The sequence below is a fragment of the Aptenodytes patagonicus genome, chromosome Z (genome assembly GCF_965638725.1).
Source record: "Aptenodytes patagonicus chromosome Z, bAptPat1.pri.cur, whole genome shotgun sequence".
In the NCBI taxonomy this organism is placed as follows: domain Eukaryota; kingdom Metazoa; phylum Chordata; class Aves; order Sphenisciformes; family Spheniscidae; genus Aptenodytes; species Aptenodytes patagonicus.
In genome coordinates, this window is record NC_134982.1 from 27,242,663 (window position 1) to 27,259,683 (window position 17,021).

The 17,021-nt window shown below is 38.4% G+C and overlaps 1 protein-coding gene across 5 annotated transcripts in view; it reads left to right on the top strand.

Annotated features, from left to right (window-relative positions):
- AP3B1 (adaptor related protein complex 3 subunit beta 1) overlaps positions 1-17,021 on the top strand; it is a 169,445-nt gene that overhangs the window by 52,270 nt on the left and 100,154 nt on the right. The window lies entirely within an intron of this gene.

The following is a 17,021-nucleotide window of genomic DNA, read 5'->3' on the forward strand; positions in this document are numbered from 1 at the left end:
TAATAACACTTTGTTTCCACTTTCATGAGCTTCAGTGCAAAATTTAGTTTGTCTACCTACTCAGCAATTAAATTAGCAGAATTTTTTTCTGGGGCTAGTTGAAATGCATGCCTTTGTCAATAGGTTCTTAAATGAACTCATCATACAACAGGGCATCTTGTGCAGTAGAAGAGATTTTTAATTTAGTTTATTTGCATCATTATGGATCAGTATTTAGGCTGTTTATATGTAAATGTATGATTTGAGGAACAATTAAGTGTTGACAAAGTAGATTGCAGTCATATCAATTGCAGTGCATTTTCCATAATTTTTCTAACTGACATCTTTGATGATAAATAGCGGATGCCAAGTCAAAGCCGATTATACAGTGCACTAGGAATTCATGGCGCTGTCAGGGAGAAGACCGATTGACTTTAAATTTACATATTAATGAGAAGATTTGTTAAGAGGGTGCTTGACTATAGAAAATAACAGCATATTTATAGGGCACGACACTTTATAAATAAAGCTGATGCAGGAAAATGGAAATTAAACCTATCAGATTAATAAATTCAAGGCTGCTAAAATGCATATTTGCATTTTTATTCACTAAAATTTACCTTAGTTTTTGGGAAACATATGCTGCTTTTGTTCAAGTTGAGCCAATTCCCAGCAAGTAATGGTGTAACGCTTTGAGCTGATTTCTTGTGCATTTAGAAACCTAAAGAAAAATTTGGAATACTTACCAGTTATGGAGAAAAATCCTTTTTTGAGCAATATGCTTAAAATTGTTGCAAAACTTTAATCGAATTACCCATTAACCAAGAATACTTAGTTTTATATTCTGTTCTTTAGCTGAAGGGTAGCATTTTTAATTCTGATCATGAATGCTGTGAGGAAGAACGTCCTTGGTTTATCCTATTTATCTTGAAATACTTAGAGGGTGTTCTTGAAGTAGTTATATGTGAATAGCAGTTTCGGAATAACTCTTTTTCCATATGAACTGTATTCAACTTTAACATGTATTAACTGGAATGACAGCAAGACACTCATATTCTGGAGAGAAAATACCTGCTCAGGACTAACTAGGAAGAACAATTTCAACAGTTTTCTGGGAAGCAACATATCTGATGGCAGATAACACTGTAATGCATCCCAGCTTAAATGTTTTGCACTGCCCTTGTTGCAGGAGTTGTCAGGACTGCTGAGTTGTTTGTGAACAGCTCCTGAACCGTTACAGCTTGCAACCTTATACATGAAGATGTTTAAAATAAAGTTGCTGTTGATTTCCAGGAATGCATTGAGTTGCCGTCTAGCAGTTCAGGAACTGATTTTCAAGCTGTTCAGCCATCCCTGTTTCTGCAAGGAGGTGAGCGTCACAGGAGGTAGTGACTGCTTCAGCTGTCCTAGTATATAGATCCTAGGACCAAATGTGTGTGCCGTCTGGAAGGGTGTCTTCTAAAAACAGCTGACTTGGTCAGAAGTTTCAACGGTCGTTGTAGAGAGCAAAATGGGGCTGGGAGCTGTAGTCTTGCAAAAAACCAGTGACTCTTGGGGCTGCTCAGCTTTGTTTCAGGCAATTGCAGGTTACAGAAACAAACTTTCTTGGTGTTCAATTAAGATTGGAAAAAAATGGTGAATTCAGATTGATCACGGGCTTCAGTCATAACAAAGTTATTTGTTAACAAGTACTTATGAGAAGCATGTTTCAAGCTTACACTTTTAGGATTAATTATTGAAGTATTGCTCAATTTAAAGTGCTCAGAATTTGACATAACTGTTGGGGGGGACGACGACACAGAAATTAAGCTCTTGAGCAACTACAGGAAGAAACACATTGGACATATTTATTTTGATTGCTAGCTCTGACAAAATATTGAGGTCCCTTCTGACCTCAACTGTTCTTTGATCTCTAGTCTTTTGTTAAATGCTTTAAAATGTTTCCTGCTCTTGTAGTATTTTCTTAGTATCTTATAGTTATGAATTCTTAGTGTATTCCATAAAGGTTGTGGTTATGTGTGATGGAATCAAGTGTCTAAGGGCTACTTAAGACATCTCACCAGTGTCTAGTACTGTTCTAAATATTTATTTTTTGTTCCCCTTTTGTTCCTCATGTTGGGGTGCACATTGAGTGAACTGTAATTGTAAATGATAAAGCTTCAAGCACAGCATGCAGGGAATACTGTCTATCCTTAACTTTTGTAGAACTTGTTAACTCTCTAAAGAGTATTCTGAATCACTTCTGCTGGTTTATTGCAGGAGAGCATAATAAAACTTCTAAATCCTCTACTGAGAGGCTGAGAACAGAAGAAGGGAAAGGTGTATTCAGGTTGATAGCCTCCTGTTTACTAGGTGAATTACCTACATAAAGTGCCAAAAATGAAACAAGCTAAAGTACTTTAAAAATATTCTGTATGTAGATCATTCATTTAATAATGAATCAACCTGAATACACCTTTCCCTTCTTCTGTTCTCAGCCTCTCAGTAGAGGATTTAGAAGTTTTATTATGCTCTCCTGCAATAAGAAGATGAGTAAGAAGACATAGATAGTCGAACACATTTAAAATATTGAGAATAGCATTCAATCTTTTAGGATAAAATTAATCAAGATATGTTATGTATTAGTACATTGTAGACCTTACTGAAGTTTCATTGTACATATTTGTGCTGTGTGGTTCTATCAGATGATAGTTTTGCTGATTTTTTTTTTAAATTTTTTTTATTTCCCCCCCGCCCTAAAAGATTATGAGGCCAGAGAATTTTCTTCCCCAGAGATCAAAAGCAATCATCTCATTTTCAGCTTCCAATTAAGCTGTCCTCTTCAGATGCAAGTGTGAAACCACATAGATCAGTAGATTTGCTTGAGCCTGATTTGGCTGATAAGATCAAAACATTAAATTTAGGAAAACTAGTGTACAGTGATGTGTTATACTACTTATTTCTTCCATTCTTAGTATACCCATCAGAATTCTCAGTCTGAATTGGAGGATTCTGGATTCAGTTACTGTTTCCCTTTTTGTCAGAGTGCAATACTCTCTGACCAGGTTCTTTTAGATATACACAAGGAGAGGTTAATGTTTAATGTCAAATTCACTTATTTGAAGATATTTGGGGCATAAAATGGACTAGCTAGCTATTTTACTGTAATACCAGTTTTATTTTTCCCTACCAGCTGTACTACTTAATAAGATGAGAATAACTTAGAGCATAGGTTTATAACAAAAAATGGCCTCAAGTTGATTGTGGAAAGTTGATTACTTGAAATTCTGAACGAAACTTTCTGGTCGTTATGTATCTAACCTGAGACCCTTTTCATGATCACTGTATACTAGTCTCTTTTGTCACTGAAAGGGAGCATTGTTGTCTTTCTACCTTCCCTCCATCTTCTCCCTCCCTTCCCTGGTGTTAGGGGTAGTGTTTCTAAGGCAATCTGGATAAAAGAATTGATCCAGCAGAAGAATAACTGAAAGGACAGGGAGGGTTAAATTTCAGCCACATGAATACCTTGATTTGATTTGGTTTGCTTTGCTTTGTGGCTGCCAAGCACTTACTGCTGGCAAAAGAGAAGTACAGTCTGTAGATAAAAATGTCATTTATCTTTGCAGCAAAGTGTATTGCAGTGATTTCTGTTAGTCCCATGACAGACTTGCAGTGGCATAGCAGCAGTGGATAGAATCTGTGTAGGCAAGCTCTCTAGGACATCTGTATGAACTCAAATTAAGAAAGCGACCCCGGCTTTTCCCATGAAATGGACTGGCAAAGTTTCTGTGTACTGCATCCAATGCTGTAGTCTTACCTTCTTGACTCAGAATGAGGGGGTTTTTTTTGTTACTTATATATAGGCTAAGAGGCATTCTAGCCATCTGTTGCAAATAAGTTGTTAAAATTGTTTATATCTCTGTCTAGCTCATTGATTTAGAGATGAAAATTAATTGGAGGGCAACACTGAAATATTTTTATAGAAAACTAAATATCAACTGTCTAACTGCTAATCATTTTTAATTTAAATACCAGATGTAGCAGACCCCCATGAGCCCATGAGCTACCAAAGTTTCTAGCTTTAATTTTAGCCATTTCAATGATATTTAATCATAGAAAATTGTGTGAGCAATATGAAGTGAATGCTATCTTAGAATACTTTGGGGCTTCCTGGATGCCAAAATATTCATAAATCCTGTTCTGGCCATCTGTCTGTGGGATATTATTTTCTGTCTGGTAACTTGTGTGGCCTTTTCATTGTTATATCAGGATTTGCTCTGGATAATTAGAAGAGTTGCAAAATAAGCTTCCTTAGCTCCTTCTTTGCAAAAGTAAACCTTTGTTTAATTTTTCCTCTGTTTGAGGAGACCTGCGTGAGGTCAGACCTCTGCTCTGAGGAAGCTTTAGTCTCCTGAGTCTCAGCCTGTACACTTCTTCTGTTTGTAATATCAGGTAGAATTCTTGATTGGTTATGGCATATCTCTAAAGGACCATGGGGAAGAGTAAATATAAAAAATTTCAAATTATCTTGGATCATCCATCTCTTTGACAGTGTATCCACAAGTTTGTTCCAGTTTATGGTTGGAAAAATGCCAGGCAAGAAGACTGGGAGTAACTTAGGCCTGAATGGTAGCAACATGTGCTTTTCCATCATGGCTTTTACCATCAGAATAAATATACCACCAGTTGTTGGTGTGAGAATATCACTGAAGTGAATCAACAGATGTTTTAAGATGCTTTCAGCTCCTTTGCCTACTTATGCATTAGGATGAAGGAAAAAAATCCTGTAATACAGGATTTAATGTCCATTGATGATGTTTAGATTAGTAGGACAGACTTTCCGTTGAGGATAGCAGACTTTCATCTTTCAGACCGCCAATCTGAGTACAGGTACAGTTAGCATTCTTCTAAGATTTCAGGTCATTTTGTCTTGAAAATTTGAGGCTCCTAACTAACATTTGGACTGTAGTCCAAATATGGTTTAAGTGTTGGATAAACATTGTAGTAACTCTAAACAATCCTAAGGCTACATAAACAAAAATTAAAAATAAAGATATGAGTGTGTTTGCATGTGTGGGAAATGGGGAAGAACCCTTTGTTCTCTTTGACTTTACTTTTAAAATGATCTACATTTTTTCCAGAGAGAAAGGAGTTGAGTTGTTTTAAGAAGTAAGTATACATGGTTTGGTATAACTAGAGGGTGTAACAGGAACACTAGAAAAGGTGGGGCACTGTGAACCATTACAGTTCTGTACAGGCTGAAGATCTGAGAGATCCTTGTTCCTCCATACCCTGTTTATAATTCATGACAGGTCGTGACTACTACTTCTAGAGCATGTAGTACCTTTCTCTTGGCCCCAAAGTAAGTAACAATTATCTGTTTTTCTTCATGGTTCACTTACTGTGCAACCCTATGGAAGAATACTTTTGCTTGGCAGTTGGTTCATAAGTGCTTGCTATCTTGATGGGATGGCTTATACTGCCTTTTCAGATACTTAAACTGAGATTAAATTTAAACTGAGATTAAACCTTAACCATCATAAAAAGCCTGAAAACTGCTCAAGCATTTAACCAAACTTCTGAATACAAGTTCCAAATTCCACTTTAATTTTTGGATTTAAGGGGGAAAAAAATGAAGCACTTGTAGGCAGAAGCGTATAGTATCTTTTCCCTTTAATTTATGCCTTCATCTTTGCTCCTCCTCCATTTTTTTTTTGTAATGTTTATTTTATCACTTCTTGTTCTTCCTTCTATTTTCTGTTCTTCCCCTCTTCTTATGCTCTAAACGTTTTTTCTGCTCTTTGCTTTGCAAATCTGTCTGTCTTTACACTCTCATTATCGTACCTTTTCCACACACTATTGAAATGAGGGTGGTTTTGTGGTAAGAGAACGCTATTTTATGCCTCGCTTCCATTTTGAGGAGCATGGTACTGTTTTGAATAGATGAAAGTGATCTAAAAATCATAATTGATTGTTTTAATTCTAGCTGCAAGTATCGTGAGACTTTGTTACAACAATAAGTGGGAATTTGGGGTAGTTGCAGAAAGATGTTAATTACTGCAGCATATTTAACTCAGCCCCTATTTTTAGACAGCAGTCCTACACTTAGTTGCTGCTAAGAAGCAAATGAGCATGAGCTTTTGAACACTTCTTGAGTTTTCACATTAGTTCAGTATGAAGTTACTTAGCACAGATGTTCCTGTAATTGTGATATATCGGGAAAAATTTAATGTTCAGTGGTCCTCAAACCCATACTTCCACCTGTGCTATGCTCTTCTCTCAGAGCTGTAGTATAAAACTTTTATGAGTACAGGCTTTCTGAAGAACATTTTGGGATTTTTCTTTTTCTTTAGTTTTTCAGTAAGCCTTTTAATTCATTACATTTTTGAGTTTGTATTCAAAACTATGTTATTGGTTAAGCAAGTTTTTAAAAACTACTGTAAAGCTGGATTGAAGAGTTTTTGAAGAGTCTTTCATGTACCAATGAGTTTACATACTCATACTATATGGGAAAATGGTTTGGGTTTTTTTTAAGAATGAAATAAACATGTACATCCACACTGGGATTATAGAGGGTATTGTATAAATGAGAATGTGCAGGGATATAGTCTTAGAATATGTATATGATAGGAAAAGATGTAGTAAACTACAAATAAAGCTTGATTTATTTACAGTTTATCATGTAACTTTTATATATGCCGGAAGTTAAGCTAAGAACAATGTTGTGACTGAAAATGCCTCAATGTTAAATTTCACTTGCCACAGTCTGATTCTCAAGCTTCAGTAGGTGTCTTAGTACCTTTGTGTAGCTTAGGTATCAAGCTTGCTATATTTACAAATTGGAAGGTTTTTTATATAGAAAGTTTTTCTGAATTGTGTATAAAAACTCCCCAAACTAGTAGAACTTTATTGTGGGTTCCTTATCCACACTAAAATTTAGCTTTCCTAAAGAAATGTGAAAATGTTTTGGTGAGTATGAAACATGTAACTCCAGAGGCTATTGATACCACAAGGTAAGCTGACTTGGAAAACTAATCATTTTACAGAATAATGTCTCAAAGTTGCCCTAGGATAGCTGTTTACAGGGATGTTACAACATCATAGTCAGTAAACTGCTAAGAGTACCAAGAAGATACTGGAGGATTTTGTGCGATGGCTTTCTTGTTTGTTGGAACTGAACTGAGACTAAAGCTAGTGTTTTAAAGCCAAGGAGTAGATACTGTTGATAATCTCACCTAATTTGAGTCTTATTTCTTGCAGCTTTGAACTATTGTCACATGCTGATGCAGTCCTTTCTTACTGGTAATGCATAATTGTCATGAGATCCCCTGGGTTTGGATGGTACTAAACTCAAAATGATTTAAGTCATGGAACTGTGCAACTGATCTTCAGACCATGAGACCATTGCCACAATTTGAGCCCTTATGAAATATAGCTTTAGAAGTTGTACTCCTCCCTTCCCTCAACTGTTGAACCTCTTTGAAACAACCTGGTGATAAAAGAAAATTCAAAGCCTTTTTAGTGAAGGGATTGATTGAGCTTAAAAACACCTCAGAACTTCTGTGTCCCAGAGATGAAATCTGTGAGAATACAATTATTCCTGAGTGCAATACCTCCTGTGTGAAAATGCCCTGGTTTTGGTCAATACCCTGAAAACAGGAAAGAGCGTCTACTTCTATGAACACAGTGAAGGCAGAAAGGAAGGGAGGAGTTTTCTTCTTTGAAAACTTCTTAACCCATTCTTTTCCTGCATTTTTAGGTCATGGATTCTTAAGCTGCCCCTTTCTTGTGTCTCTTGGCTTTTTGTATTAATAGATGGTTGAGACTGTACTGGCCATTGAATTATAGAAAATCTGGTAAGAAATTTCAATGGCACTCACATTGTAAACCCTTTTTCAGGTTGTATCATTTCCTGGCAGATGTTTGTACTTTAAAAATAGGTTGGTTTTCAACATCATTTGACTGTTATCCCAATATGAAGGTTATAGAGTGAGCGTTAGAATCAGAAAATATAATTCAGTGTGACCCAAATATTTCTTCAGTTTGTCACAACTACAATTTCCATTAATACTCACTTCAATTTCTATTAGCTGAAAGCATCTTTATCTCTTTAGATAAATAAACTTTAAAAACCCAGTAATATAATTGTGTGCAAGGAACCATGAAATCGCATTTGACCAGAACGTGATAGCTCTTATTTAAAACTTAAAACTAAAGTACCAGTTTCCATTGTAATTTATTGGAATTATATAATATCTTTTATATGACTGTATTAATATATTACATTTTCAGTATAATTTCAGCAGACTCATTTGAATAGAGTTGTAATCTGAAAAATGATCCTCAGAAGAGGGCACTGTAGGAGTCCAAGTCTGTTTCAGTGGCTTCAGATCTGCATAGTTCTACAAATCCAACCAAAACCTCAGGTTTTCTTTCTGACCTCTCTATTCCAATGGTAATGAATAGGCTGTGGTTATAATTGAAGTAGAAATTATAATATTCAAACATATCAGAGTAATATCATGATGATCTTGCGATCTTTACTGGTTCTTTATTCCATGGTGGTTCACTTAACTGAAAATGTGTATGTACTTTTTGATTTGTGTAGGAGCAACAGGTCTGGTCCCTGTGGAGTGATAAAATGCAATGTTTGGTACTGTGATAATTATGTATGAATATTTTATATAAGTAATACAGGCTATATATTATTATTTATATATCACACTACCTAATCATTACATTCTGTATTTGCTGACTTTTGGACTGAAAGTGTTCAGTCTATTTTGACTTAATTTAGAAGGGAGTAATGGACATATGCCTTCTGGTCCTCTCACTGCACATTTCTTCAGGAAGCCTCCTTAGAAATTCTTTCCTGGTAGAATACAGGTCATATTCCAGACCACTACTTCATTACCAGAATCTTTTTAATATTCTTTGTGTGGTAGAAGGGAGAAATTTAAGTTTCTAAAATTCTCATTCATTTTTAAGTAACTTTGTTCCTGAAAGCTGTAAATGCATCATGTCTGAGACCACACAAAACACGCTGTTCTGGACTGGTGACAGCAAAGTCACGTCCTGCTTTCTGTCCATTCAGGAATAGCTACAGTTTGTAACCGTTGCTATAACGTGCATCCTGGTACTGTGATCCAGTTTGTTTGTCACCTGTCTTGTAATCCCCAGCCTGTTCCTTTCCAATGACTCTGCACACAAGAGCATCAGCAGGAGTTTGTTAGGTGCTGGAAACTCATTTTCCTTCAATGTAACAGTAGAAGATTCAATAGCTATTTTTAAACAGGAAGAGTTTGATTTGCTTCATTAATTTTGTCCTACAGAAGGGGAAGTATCTGAAGCTTTTAGCCTTTATAGAAACGGGATATGATTATCTGAGGGTCTCGTGTTGTTCTAAATGCCACAAGATGCCCTGCCTAGTCTTCAGTTGTTATGGATCTCCTGTAGGCTCCATACCTTCAGGATCTGCCAGACCCACACAGATACTTCTCATACTTGAGGGAGGGAGTATAAAATGGCACCAGATACTTATACTTAGGCACTTGAAATACTCCCCTATTTTCACATGGCCATCAGAGCATCTCATCAGATCATTACTAGGTCCCGTTAGTCCATTCACAGTAGCACAAGTCCTTATCACACAACTGGTTATAATGGCAGCCTACCTAAGAAAGAGGGAGTATACTTTGATGGCTGGTTAGTACTTCAAAGGAAGGCATTATTTATGGAGTGGATGATCTGGTCCCTTTATTCTTTGACTCTTCAACTCCCTTTGGCTTAATAAGACAAAAGTTATAACTTACTCTCATTCATTTAGTACCTGAAGATCTCTGTGGCAAACTTGGCTTTGTGCCTTCTAAGGCCTTTCTCCAGCCAGGCTGCAGATTATGTTGGTTACGCTTCCATTTCTCAAATATTTTTCCCATGTGAGATTGTGCCTTTTTTTAGACCACTAGCAATTCTTCATGTCAAGCTTTACCTATACTGACATACCTGTATCTTATTCAAGGACTTCCATTGTGGAGAGGATGGATACTTCTGCCAGCATGTGGTTATTAACAAGTGTGATTGGTTGAGGTCTGCTCATCTGTCAGAAACTTGTCACAGCTCATCTCCTTGGCTTTTTGAGTGGTCTTGAGGATAATTTTTAGTTTGCTCTGATAGACCAAAGATAGGTCTATTCTAGTGTTCTGAAACCCATCTGTGAAGCACGTGGAAGGATTTAGGTAGGCATCTGCACGCACAACATCAAAATTTCAGATTTATCTTGGATACATCATTAATTCTTTAAGTAGGAAACTGTTCTATACATTTTCTACTATTTCCCTTTTCCAAGGATACTGTTCACGATACAGCAAATGGACTGCTGATCTTGGTTGGCTAAGGTGGTTTTGGTATTGCAGTCAGATTCACTGACTAGTGAATAGTCCCAAAACTCTTCTTACCTTCAAAACTTAGCTTATCCAAAACTTTTCTGAGAGCAGTTCTTAGAAATATTAGAAAGGGCTCTGGAAGATAGCTAAAATCTTATCTGCCAAAGATTCTGCTGCGGGAATCAGAAAAGCTGTAAGTGTATTTCCTTATGAATCTGAGGAGAGAAACTGAAGTATATAGCTTTAAAATCAGTTATATGTAACCTAGGAATACAAATATTTGAATCACTTTTGAATAGAAGATGGAGTTAAGGCTGGTAGAGTGGGCAAATAGTATGTATTCATGCTTCAGATTTCAGTGAAGTTTTACTTAACTCTGAGTTTGTGGATGTGTGAAGCTCTGTTTGGAGGTAATTGTAGCATTCACATAATGTGCTTTACCCTAAATGGAAGGAACATTCTGACTTTAATGCCATATTAAATGTAATTTCAAGCAAGATCTCAGTTAAATGTTAGCTTATTTACTTAGTGACTTTAAAAACAGACTAATGGAACTTGTTATCTGGCAGTTTCTTCATTTAAGCTGTTAATACTTTATGAAGATGCCTCTAAACTGTTTGTCTGAAATAACATGAAGAATTACGCATGTTCTTTCACACTAAAATACACACTTCTTTACTGGATTGAATAAATTGCAGAAGATGGAGAATGCACAGAGTCCATTTGCAATTCCTAGCCTGGAATGCTAGTGGTCTCTTGCAGTTTTTAATCACTTCATTCTCCTAGGGTTCTGAACTTTTTAGTGATTTTGCAATTTAGAAAAGCTATTAACTGCACAATTAAATCATGTGCTACTACAAACTGTTAAGTGTACTTAATGCAGTTTAACTAAAGACTGCCACTGAAAGGGAATGCCTCTGTTCTGTCCTTCTCCCTTTACCACCTACTGCTTTTGAAAATTCAGCAGTTCTAGTGATCCTATGACCACAGTGAGCCAGATAATTTTACTGATCCTGGTGAAAATAAAACATGCTTTTAAAAACAAACAAACAAACAAACAAACAAAATAACAAACTTTTAATGAATGACTAGTCTTAAATCAACTGTGAAACTGCATCTAAAGTGATTGAAAGGACAAGAGAAAGTATGGGAACATTTGAATGTACTCCCTGAACTCTCATGCTGTCTGTCCCCTGTCAAAAAGGATCAGAGTATTGGGGTTTTTTTTCTGATAGAGCTGCTGATATGAATCATCAATTTGAGCTTTAATTAGACATCTGGGAAAGTAAAATTTGAGTGCCACCAATATCTGGCATTTCTTCAAGGACATGTGAAGAATCATCTCCCACAGCTTAGTGTAGGTGCAATATAGATACTGAGGATTGGAGAATAAGTGTGCAGGCAATTACCTGTGGAAGCTGGCGGTTGTTGATTCAACATTAATAGTTAAAACAGGAAGACTTTCATCCCCCAAAGGCAGGAGTCTTATTTTCAGTCCTGTGCTGGCAGTAAAAATATTAGTGTTAGTAGTGCTTCTTTCTCCATTATACCCCATTCATACTTTCTTTCCTGGTTGCAGTCCAAGATGTAGACCTAGTATAAGCGGCATGCTGTTCTGGTTTCTATTTTTATCCTGGACACCACTAGCAGTGTTGCTGAGTGTGGAGGCTCTTGCTTAGATGTCTGCACAAGGCTTTCCCCCTTTGTTACAATACCAAAAGGCTTCGGTTGGGCTTGCCACCTTGAAGCTAGCTCTGTGCCACTTCAGAGGAGAATTAATACAGTCTGTTGCTTTTGTGCAAGCTTCAATACTTGCACTACAAAGTTTATCTGGGGACAGAGCAACAGTTCAGCTAGGTCTCTAAGATGAGGTTTCGGCTTGGTGGTCTGAATTCTTGGCTGTAATTTATTGTGCCTCAGTCAGCTTGAAGGGTTCCATTTCAGGTTTTCTGCCTAGGCCCCAAACTACTTAACAGAATACTGGTACTCCATGCTATCAAGAAATAAGGCTTGTCTGTGATAGCAGAAATTATAAAAGTAACTTGGTGCATGCCAAAACAGACCTGGTTACTCAGGTAGATGCAGACTTACGAAAAAGTCTGAAGAGACAGATGAAATATTGAAGAGGCAGATGAATTATTCTATAAGCAGCTGGGAGAGGTCTCACGATCACTAGCCCTTGTTCTCATGGGGGACTTCAACTTACCAGATGTCTGCTGGAAATACAATACAGTGGAGATACACTACAATACAATACAATACAGAGAAGATTGTGAATGAACCAATGATTGTGACACAGTTCGTGAATGAACCAACTAGGGAAGGCGCCCCACTGGACCCTGTTGTTTGTGAACAGGGGAGGACTTACGGGTGATGTGATGGTTGGAGGCTGTCTTGGGCACAGCGAGCGTGAAATGATAGAGTTTTCGATTCTTGGAGAAGTAAGGAGGGGGGTCAGCAGAACTGCTACTTTGGACTTCCAGAGGGCAGACTTTGGCTTGTTTAGGAGCCCGGTTGACAGGGTGCCTTGGGATGCAGTCCTGAAGGGCAAAGGAGTCCAGGAAGGCTGGACAGTCTTCAAGAAGGAGGTCTTAAAGGTGCAGGAGCATGCTGTCCCTATGTGCCGAAAGATGAGCCAGTGGGAAAGAAGACCGGCCTGGCTGAACAGAGAGCTTTGGCTGGAACTCAGGAAAAAAAAGAGAGTTTACGACCTTTGGAAGAAGGGGCAGGCCACTCGGGAGGACTACAAGGATGTCATGAGGTTATGCAGGGAGAAAATTAGAAGGGCCAAAGCCCAACTAGAACTTAATCTGGCTACTGCCGTAAAAGACAATAAAAAATGTTTCTATAAATACATTAGCAACAAAAGGAGGGCTAAGGACAATCCTTTATGGGATGCAGGGTGAAACATAGTGACAAAGGATGAGGAAAAGGCTGAGGTACTTAATGCCTTCTTTGCCACAGTCTTTAATAGTAAAACCAGTTGTTCTCCAGGTACCCAGCCCCCTGAGCTGGAAGACAGGGACAGGGAGCAGAATGAAGCCCCCATAATCCAATGGGAAATGGTTAGCGACCTGCTACACCACTTAGACACACACAAGTCTATGGGGCCAGGTGGGATCCACCCAAGGGTACTGATGGAGCTGGTGGAAGTGCTCACCAAGCCACTTTCCATCATTTATCAACAGTCCTGGCTAACCGGGGAAGTCCCAGTTGGCTGGAGGTTAGCAAATGTGACTCCCATCTACACGAAGGGCCAGAAGGAGGGTCTGGGGAACTACAGGCCTGTCAGCCTGACTTTGGTGCTGGGGAAGGTTATGGAACAGATCGTCTTGAGTGCCATCACATGGCACATACAGGACAACCAGGTGATCAGGCCCAGTCAGCATGGATTTGTGAAAGGCAGGTCCTGCTTGACTAATCAGATCTCCTTCTATGATAAGGTGACCCACCTAGTGGATGAGGGAAAGGCTGTGGATGTTGTCTGCCTGGACTTTAGTAAAGCCTTTGACACCGTTTCCCACAGCATTCTCCTAGAGAAACTGGCTGCTCGTGGCTTGGACAGGCATACTCTTTGCTGGGTCAAAAACTGGCTGGATGGCCAGGCCCAGAGAGTTGTGGTGAATGGAGTTAAATCCAGTTGGCAGCCAGTCACAAGTGGTGTTCCCCAGTATTGGGACCAGTTCTGTTTAATATCTTTATCAATGATCTGGACAAGGAGATTGAGTGCACCTTCAGTAAGTTTGCAGATGACACCAAGTTGGGCAGGAGTGTTGATCTGCTTGAGGGTAGGAAGGCTCTCCAAGAGGGATCTGGACAGGCTGGATCGATGGGCCCAGGCCAACTGTGTGAGATTCAACAAGGCCAAGTGCCGGGTCCTGCATTTGGGTCACAACAACCCCATGCAGCGCTACAAGCTTGGGGAAGAGTGGCTGGAAAGCTGCCTGGCGGAAAAGGACCCGGGGGTGCTGGCTGACAGCCGGCTGAACATGAGCCGGCAGTGTGCCCAGGTGGCCAAGAAGGCCAAGAGCATCCTGGCTTGTATCAGAAATAGTGTGGCCAGCAGGAGTGGGGAAGTGATTGTGCCCCTGTCCTTGGCACTGGTGAGGCCGCACCTCGAATACTGTGTTCGGTTTTGGGCCCCTCACTACAAGAAGGACGTTGAGGTGCTGGAGCGTGTCCAAAGAAGAGCACCAAAGCTGGTGAAGGGTCTGGAGAACAAGTCTTATGAGGAGGGGCTGAGGGAACTGGGGTTGTTTAGCCTGGAGAAAAGGAGGCTGAGGGGAGACCTCATCGCTCTCTACAACTACCTGAAAGAAGGTTGAAGTCAGGTGGGTGTCAAGTGATAGGACAAGAAGAAACGGCCTGAAGTTGCACCAGGGGTGGTTTAGATTGGGTATTAGGAAAATTTCTTCACCGACAGGGTTGTCAAGCATTGGAACAGGCTGCCCACGGAAGTGGTTGAGTCACCATTCCTGGAGGTATTTAAAGGACTTTTAGACATGGCGCTTAGGGACATGGTTTAATAGTGAACATGGCAGTGTTAGGTAAGTGGTTGGACTTGATCATCTTAAAGATCTTTTCCAACCTAAACGATTCTATGATTCTAAATGTACAGTTCTCTCTTTTTGGCAGTGAGTATAGTCAGCAGTTCAGGTTGAGGCTTAAGGGGTTGTGAGTGATTGAATGTTTTCACATTTCCTGGTAACTGCTCTCCGTGTCTGGGATGATTAATAGAATTTGAAACAGCAATTCTTGCACACCAAGAAGCCTGCATGTTTTTATCTTTCAGTCTCCTGGCTCTTTCACATAATACTTTGCTTTCCTTTCCATGGTAATGTGCAAATTTTGCAGTATTACATATTCTCTTCGTCTTAGTAAGGTCCTTGTGACTACAAATTCTGACTGATTTGGACTTCATGAACTTGTTTTTAATGAATTTCAGTTCATTAAACTTATTTCCCTGTGTGTCATCATCATCCTTTGTCTGGAACATAATTATTTCATACCAGATCTCAACAGATTTGAGAAAAGAGGAATATTCTAAGATTGCAATAAAATACATGAGTATGAGAAAAGACCACATTAATACTTCTGCTGTAGGGGTATGAAGAAAGTGATTCAATATAAAGACTCTAACGGGATTTAAATTAAACATGTTTTCCTAAGAGGCATAAGTTGCTTCATAATTATTTGGAACTCTGCTCCAAGTATGCTTCTAACCAACAATTCTGTAATAAAAAAAAAGTCAGAAATGTGAGAGCTCAAGCTGTTTCTTTACAACAGTGATTAATGAGTTAAATACAATTTCCAACTTTGTATTCCCGTTGAGTTCAGTAGTACTGATGTGCATGCCTGTTAGCAGTCAAGGCAGGGATACTGAAGACTGAATCGATGAAGATTGAATTATTCTCCTTCTGTTAGAGGAAGCTTCTTCAGTGCAGGGTTGAGATGCACTGGGATCAGGAATTTTGTTCTCAAGTTGCCCGTCCTGTAGACAAGGGGAGGAATACTGTTACCAGTACTCTTTATTTAGTATCCTGAGTTTTTAGTTTAGAAGGGTGACAGAAGTATAGACAGAGAAGTAAACAAACCAAATCAGTTCCTGTTGCATAAGAAATCTAAGAGCTTGCTAGGGATTCTGTAAAACACTGAGAGTGCTGGTGGCATCAAGTAATAAAAATGATAAGAAATGTGAAGGGAAGTTTTATTTTCAGTGTCCTTGCAAATTGTAATTAAAAGTAGAATAAAATGACAAATTTGATCTATTGTCACTTGTTCCCTCCCTCCCCCTACCCCTCTGCTTCTGCTGAAGACACTTTTATGGGCTGATTCACTGCACCTGAGTTTTGACCAAGGCATGCAACAAAGATTCGAAGTTAGCCTTGCCTGGTTTCCTGAAGACCTATTAAATAAGTCTTCATTTTCATTTCTAGCTATTCTTCCATTCACTTTTGATTGCTTTGCTACTGCCAGCTAGAATTAAAAAGATACATTTGTCTCAGAAGTAATTATGTCTTTTAAAAAAGTCAACAATTGGGTATATGACTTAAATAATCCTCTTAAAACCATTATGTAGAGTTGGATATTCCTTAAAATAGTTGGACAGAGACTTGAGAGAAAGACAAGCAGAACTATTGGTACGGCTGGTGTCTGGTACCAGCCAGCCCATTGTAACGTGAATAGCTCCAGCTAGCCACAGTAATGCTGTTTGTCTTAGTTGGGTGTTCTGGTGACAAAGTGAGATGGAAGAATTTAGGAGAGCAAGGACACTCACTTGGATATAACAAGTTGCAGAAGTCAGTAGCTTATTTTTTAAAAAAAGTTTTGTAATGTTGAGTACTCTCAGTATTCGTAATCTAGACCACAGCTCCTGGGATCTGATACTGTTTTAATCTAACCCTGATGGTTTCCATCTTACTTTTCTTTAAGTTTGTGGACTTTTTAATGCTAATTAAATATAAGCATAATGAAACACTTTAAATCTATTCTTTATCCGTTTTTTGATCCACATCAGAAATCTTAAGATTTGTTTTAGTTTATCATGTTTACATAATCAGATATATTATTTTATATTCTTTTATTTAGCCTTCAGGATTAAAAGGCCTAATTTACTAATATCTCAAACTTTAATGAATTCTTTTAGTGTGTTGTGGGTTTTTAAGTGACATTATGCTGATA